Raw genomic sequence first — 7,296 nt, 5'->3', positions numbered from 1 at the left:
TCTATTCTAAGTCTTAAAGTTGCCACGTTTGGAGACTCCTGGTTTAGGTGATGGAGAAGGATGGAACGGTCCACAGCACTGAGAGCCACCGAGAGATTAGGCAAAGGGAGAATGGCTGCGTTCTCTTCACCCAGGTCCTCTCACAGGTCACCCTGAAACTAGACTGCCACAGGTACAAAACAACCCACTTTTTCTCTGGTCGTTTGCAGTTGCTGCCTTTGGGAGAAAAACAAGTTTGTGGAGGGGAGGGAGTTGTTAGCAAGACAGAAACATAGAAGGAACGTGTGTTAATTGCAGCAACCTGGACGTTCTCAGTTCTTAGCAGGCTTTATCAAAACCTCTAGGGCAGGGATAGGCAACTTTGGCTCTTTTATGACCTGTGGAGTTGAAGTTCACAAGTCATAAAAGAGCCAAGGTTGCCTACCCCTGCTCCAGGGCAACACAACTGGCATGTTTCTTTTTATTAAGACAATAATAGTAACAAGTAGAAAGGCAGGGAAGTAACTTGAGGTTTGTAATTATGAGTATCTATGCTCACATCATCTCTTCCCTAGGAATGTGAAGTGTAAGCAATCATATCCACGTGTGCAGAGTTCAAGCTAGCTACTTTATCATAGTCTGTCTATAACACCAAACCTTCTGCTCTCCAAGTCCATCTCAGCCAAAGAGGAGAAGCTTCCTCACCTCTCCCATCACATCTGGAGGGCAGCCCTGATAAGCCCTCCAGCTGAGCAGCCCCCTCCCCCCCATGCACATCCAGTCAGGGACCCAGTCAGGGACCCCCCAACCCATTAACATGGGACTTTCCCAATGCTGCTGCCACTCCGGAAAGACGTGTTTTGCTTGACCACAGAATTGACCCATGGACATCAACAGGGATCTGCCTTGCTTCCCCCAAACTGGCCAGCCAATCCAACTCTCAGGATTCTCAACCTCTTGTTCAACCAACTAAAGAAAGAGAAAATTGAAATTCTCACTCTGTTACTCCATCCTGCTTCCTGGATGTGAAATTCCCAGTTCTGAGGATATTTAGTGCAAGCAGCCCGGGTGTCGGGCAGACGGCTTCATCATGTCTTCTGGAGGTCTTCTGCTGCTGCTGGGACTCCTCACCCTCTGGGCAGAGCTGACCCCTGTCTCCGGCCGGTACTGTCCAAGTGAGATCTTCCAGAATGATCTTGAAACCCTTTGCTGGGGGTGGCTGATGTGGTCAGAGGGCAGAGGTCTCCCCCAGGGAGGGAAAACCAAGAGCCCCAGTCTAGAACCTCTGGCTTGGTGGGAAAGTTCTTGAGATGGTAGTTGGGTGTCAGCTGAAGAGGAGACAGAAATGGGAGGGGGCCCCAAGAAAGAGAGATGCAATTTCAGGGGAAGGCTGACCTATCTTTACTCAATGCAGCAGCAGAATCAGATTTTTAAGAAACAAATTTAAGCGATTTCCTGCTAACTATTTTCTTATTAGTAGAGCGTATAGATGACAGGCTAACCATTTGTGAACAGATTTAGTAGTGTAGTCGTTTAAAATTCTCTTGGCCTGTTTTGCAAGGGGGGGGGCAAACTAACACTGCTGTATTATATTAATCAGCATTCAACTAGGGAAGATATTATCTGTCTATGTGTTAGTCTGTTTTCTTTTCTTTTTTTAAAGACACCTTTTCTTTTTAATTTCTTCTTTGTTGGTTTTTTTATTCTTTTGCCTTTTTATGTTTTGGCATTTTGTATTTTAACTTTGTTTGAATAAACTAAATATGAAAAAAAGAAAGAAAGAAAGAAAGAAAGAAAGAAAGAAAGAAAGAAAGAAAGAAAGAAAGAAAGAAAGAAAGAAAGAAAGAAAGATTGCTCTCGACTATTTGCAATCTAAACATGCTAGGAAGGCACCAGGTTGGGGAAATGCATTAAAGACATTTCTGCTAGCTAATAATAATAATAATGATAAAGTTGGAAGGGACCTCGGAGGTCATCTAGTCCAACCTCCTGCTCAGGCAGGAAACCCTATACCACTGGCTGTCCAGTCTCTTCTTAAAAACCTCCAGTGTTGGCGCATTCACCGCTTCAGGAGGCAGGTTGTTCCACTGGTTAATTGTCCTCACTGTCAGGAAGTTTCTCCTTAGTTCCAGGTTGCTTCTCTCCTTGGTTAGTTTCCATCCGTTGCTTCTTGTCCGGCCTTCAGGCGCTTTGGAGAATAGCTTGACTCCCTCTTCTTTGGGGCAGCCCCTGAGATACTGGAAGACTGCTATCCTGTCCCCCCTCGTCCTTCTCTTCGTTAAACACACACACACACACACACACACACACACCTTTCCATTTCCTGCAGGTTTTGTTCTCTTCCTGTTGAAACCGGACCGTGTAAAGGCAGAATTCCTCGCTTCTACTAGGCTTCAAATAAATGTCAAAAGTTTATTTACGGTGGATGCGGTGGGAATGCCAACAATTTTGAGACCAAGGATCAATGTCACTACACCTGTGTCAGTAAGTAGGGAAGGAACTATGGACTGACCTGAAAAAGAACTGCTGTCTCCTAAAATTAAGCCTAGGGTGGCTTCATGTAGTATCCTGGTTCTCAGAACAGGCTAGGATGGATACAGTATAAGGGAATATTTGTCACTCAGGTTGAACTCTGGAATTCCTGATGCTCTCTGAGTTTGGTGGGTCTTTTGCAGACTGTTTTATGACCCAACTAGGGAACATCATCAGTTCTGGAAGGGTGGTGGTGGTGGAGGAGGAGGAGGAGGAGGAGTCCTTGGTGCTCTCCGCATTTGGTTCTTTTCTTGCAGACGTCTCATTACCCAGCTGGGTAACACAAACAGGGCAACGGAGTATGTGGGTTGCTCTCTGTTTATATGCAGTAGCCTCCCTTGCCAGCCTTGATGTGAGTGTGGTTTTTCTCCTCGTAGTTCCATCAAGAGGGTACCATTTTCTGCTTGGTTGTCTGTCCCTGCTTACTTGGACGTTGGCTTGAACCTCTCCATTGATGTGCTTTAACAGAGCAACAGAGTCGGGTGGGACCCTGGAGGTCTTCTAGTTTAGAGGTCCCCCAATCTGGGGGCTGCAGCCCGCTAGTGGGCCATGAGGGGTTTGCAACCAGGCTGCGGAAAGGACCAGTGAGCGCAGGCATGCACAGGTGGATCCTGACTTGTGTGAGCAGCGGGCACATGCGTGCGTGCACTCCATTTAAGTGAGCAGCATGCATGCATGCATGACATACATATACATTGTATGATAAACAAACAAGCAAACAAATAAAGGAAGGATCAGGGGTGACATGATAGCCGTGTTCCAATATCTCAGGGGCTGCTCCAAAGAAGAGAGAGTCAAGCTATTCTCCAAAGCGCCTGAAGGCAGGACAAGAAGCAACGGATGGAAACCCATCAAGGAGAGAAACAACCTGGAACTAAGGAGAAACTTCCTGACAGTGAGAACAATTAACCAGTGGAACAACCTGCCTCCAGAAGCGGTGAATGCTCCAACACTGGAAGTTTTTAAGAAGAGACTAGACAGCCGTTTGTCCAAAATGGTATAGGGTTTCCTGCCTGAGCAGGGGGTTGGACTAGATGACCTCCAAGGTCCCTTCCAACTCTATTATTCTATTCTATTCTATTCTATTCTATTCTATTCTATTCTATTCTAGTCTAGTCTAGTCTAGTCTAGTCTAGTCTAATCTAGTCTAGTCTAATCTAGTCTTTGTTTATCTGTAAGATTTTTAAATATTACTTTAGGATTTTTTTGTTTATTTTCAGTCCTGCCATCTCTCCATACTGTTCTATCTTTCCCAATAGTTTAGAAATCATCTCCAAAGGTTCTTCTAAAATAAACACAAATCATCAGCAAATGCTTGCAATTGATGTTTCGCCCTTTATTTCTAGTCCTTTGATTTCTATATCTTGTCTAATATTTCTGTTTAAGACTTCCAAAATAAAAATAAAGAACAATGCAAACTATGTCTATATTTAATTTCTGCAATTTCCTAAAAATTTTACTTCTTTTTTATGGGGAGTTTAGTCCATTTATGTTCACTGAAAAAAAATTGTTTTTTTTCTCCAGTTCAGTTATTTATATTTTAGGTCTAGTGGATCTCGTGATCCTCTGTTCTCTAGCCGCTCCTTCACTCTCTTGCTCAAATTTCTCTTTCTGTTCTCCTGATTGTGTAGTTGCTTCTTCAGATGTCTCTTCCATTTGCTTCTGTTCCTTTCTCTCCTTTTGTCGATGTTGTGCTCCTTCATCTAGGAATGCTCTGTTTTTTACCTCAAAATCTTCTGCTTTCCAGATTGAATCCAACCAATATCTTGTATTATTCCAGTTGATTAAAATCCCTTCTGGCATTAACCATCTAAAGTTTATGCCTTTTGCAATCAACCTTGTCGTTAAAAAGTGGTAGTGTCTTCCAATATCTCTTACTCTTTTAGATATCTGCTTTAAAACCACAATTTCTTTATTCTTATATTGTAGTGGTTCCTCTCAAACTTTCCTCAATATTTCATCTCGTGTTGTTTTCTTTATGAATCTCACCTGCACTTCTCTGGGTAGTTTAAGTCTCCTTGCATAGCTTGAATTCATTCGAAATACTTCATCTATCTGCATTTGCATGTCTGCTCTATCAGCTTTCAAGGTCTTTGCCAGGAGTTCAATGATCACAACTGCTATATTTTTTTCTCTATCTTCAGGGGTATTTTGAAATCTTTAGTGGTGTTCCACTTTTTCCATTTCTAGGATCACCATCTCATCGTCAAGGTTTTGATTTGCTTGTTCTCATTTTCTTGCAGTAGTATTTCCAATTTTTTATCAATATCTTCTGATTGATTTTCAATTTTCTGAATTCTTTGTTCATTTTTAAGCAACATTTGATGATGAACTTTGAATTGTGTCTTTACATCCAAAATATTATGAAGAGGTCAATTAACTGAGTTTGTGGACCTCTAGTCTAAGGCATCACTGTTAATACCAAACATATAATACCGTACTAGTTGACAGATTACTTCAGCTTTTATTGTAATTAGAATTAGGACACTTTAAAAAACTGCAGTATTTTGTAACACAAAACTCCCTGTAGATTAAAGTTTGACAAGCAATATTTGAATTTGCTATAAATGCACACAACGTGCATATCAACTTGAGTGAAAATATCTCATTAACTACATGAGCATGAAGAGATGTTCTTAAGAACTTAATTTCATTTTATCCACACTTGGAATACTGCATCCAGTTTGGTCACCACGATGTAAAAAAGATGTTGAGACTCTAGAAAGAGTACAGAGAAGACCAACAAAGATGATTAGGGGACTGGAGGTTAAAACATATAAGGAAAGTTTGATGGAATTGGGCATGTCTAGTTTAATGAAGAGAAGGACGACGGGGGACATGATAGCAGTGTTCCAATATCTCAGGGGCTGCCACAAAGAAGAGGGAGTCAAGCTATTTTCCAAAGCACCTGAAGGCAGGACAAGAAGCAACAGGTGGAAACTGATCAAGGAGAGAAGCAACCTGGAACTAAGGAGAAACTTTCTGACAGTTAGAACAATTAACCAGTGGAACAACCTGCCTCCAGAAGCGGTGAATGCTCCAGCACTGGAAGTTTTTAAGAAGAAACTGGACAGCCATTTGTCCAAAATGGTATAGGGTTTCCTGCCTGAGCAGGGGGTTGGACTTGATGACCTCCAAGGTCCCTTCCAACTTTATTATTATTATTATTATTATTATTATTATTATTATTATTATTATTATTATTATTATTATTAGTAGTAGTAGTAGTAGTAGTAGTAGTAGTAGTAGTAGTAGTAATAGTAGTATTTGTATTACATCCCAAATTTCTTCACTTAGTTTGTCTCTTCATGATTTTTTTTTGCATTAATTCCTGAATTGATTTTAATGTAGTTTGCATGTCATTTTGAGCGGTGCTTATTTTTTCATGCTGCAACATTGTTTCAATAGATCCCTGGGTTGTTGGACTAGGTGTTCCCCCAGAGGGTGCAGAGGAGATCTTTTTCATAAGTGTAGTAAGGTTTGGTGCACTCATTCTTCCAGCCAACTATCTTAGGCTTAAATCCAAACTATAAAAGGAGCTAACTACTTTAGGCTAAATCCAATATCTCAGGGAGAGAGAGACAGAATAAAGCAAGCAACAAGAGAAAAAGAGAAGAAGAAAAAAGAAAAAAAATGAAAAAAGCCAACTATCTTAGGCTAAAATCCAACTGAGAGGAAAAAAAGGAAGAAAAAAGAACAACAAGCCAACTACTTTAGGCCAAATCCAACTCCTTGGGTCAGGCCTAAGATGAAAAACCTTCGCTGTCTCCAAATAATTTCTGTTTAGTTATATCCCGAGTCAACAAATCTAGTTGTGAAAAATCTTCTCATTCAAAAACTCACACCAAGGCACTTTGTTTAGACCGGGTGTTGTTCAAGGTCACAGTCTTTCACAAATATTTTTTTATTGTTTTATATTGCTGTAGTATCTTCTTTCACCACTAGATGTCCTCTTTTGCTATTTAATCAATGTCTGGTTTTAAAAAGTTATTGAAAAGTTTTCCATTTTTAAAATTCTGTATAGGTTATTCACTCTTAGGATTATAGCCCCAAAAAATTTTTTTACATCTCTTGTAGAACAAGTAATCCTTTTTTTTTAAAAATCAATCAATTTTAAAATATTTTTTTGTATTCCATAAAAAACCTCCCTTGTAGTTGCTCACCGCCTTTAACTTCTCCGCTAGTCCTTCTGGCGTCTTTGCTTTTTAGCTCTGTCCAGTCAGGGGATCAACATTTCAATTGTAAATCCAAAAGGAAAAGGAAAAAGGGCTGCTCACCCAGTTTCAGCACTCTGTTGACAATCAGCTGTCTGGCGGAGCGCCATGGCTCCTCGCTTTCCTTCAGGATGGAGACGACTTGGGCTGCCTGGGCACACCCGGTAGCCTTTCCTCCATCCTTTCAGAGGGTTTCTTCAGTCCGCCTGGACCGACCGCTGTCTGGTCCAGGCTCCTGGAGTATCCCTCCTTCGTTGCCCCTCCAGGGCAACTTTCCGACCCTTTGGGGTCGCTGGGCAGACCGAAATCAGGCTGGGAAGGCAGAGCCCCGGCTTCTTCCAACCATCTCTTTGCGCGCCAAACCGGATGTCTTTCTATTCTATTCTATTCTATTCTATTCTATTCTATTCTATTCTATTCTATTCTATTCTATTCTATTCTATTCTGTATTTCTATTCTATTCTATTCTATTCTATTCTATTCTATTCTATTCTATTCTATTCTACTCTGTATTTCTATTCTATTCTGTATTTCTATTCTATTCTATTCTATTCTATTCTATTCTATTCTA

At 41.0% G+C, this 7,296-nt stretch overlaps 1 pseudogene; it reads left to right on the top strand.

Moving 5' to 3' along the window:
- The first annotated feature begins 1,069 nt into the window (after positions 1 to 1,069).
- Positions 1,070 to 7,296, top strand: part of LOC107300303 — an 8,587-nt pseudogene continuing 2,360 nt past the window's right edge.

Source organism: Protobothrops mucrosquamatus, unplaced genomic scaffold, assembly GCF_001527695.2.
Source record: "Protobothrops mucrosquamatus isolate PMUCROS unplaced genomic scaffold, P.Mucros_1.0 scaffold6621, whole genome shotgun sequence".
NCBI lineage: Eukaryota > Metazoa > Chordata > Lepidosauria > Squamata > Viperidae > Protobothrops > Protobothrops mucrosquamatus.
Note: the sequence above shows the minus strand (reverse complement) of the source record. Positions and strands in the feature narration are given on the sequence as shown.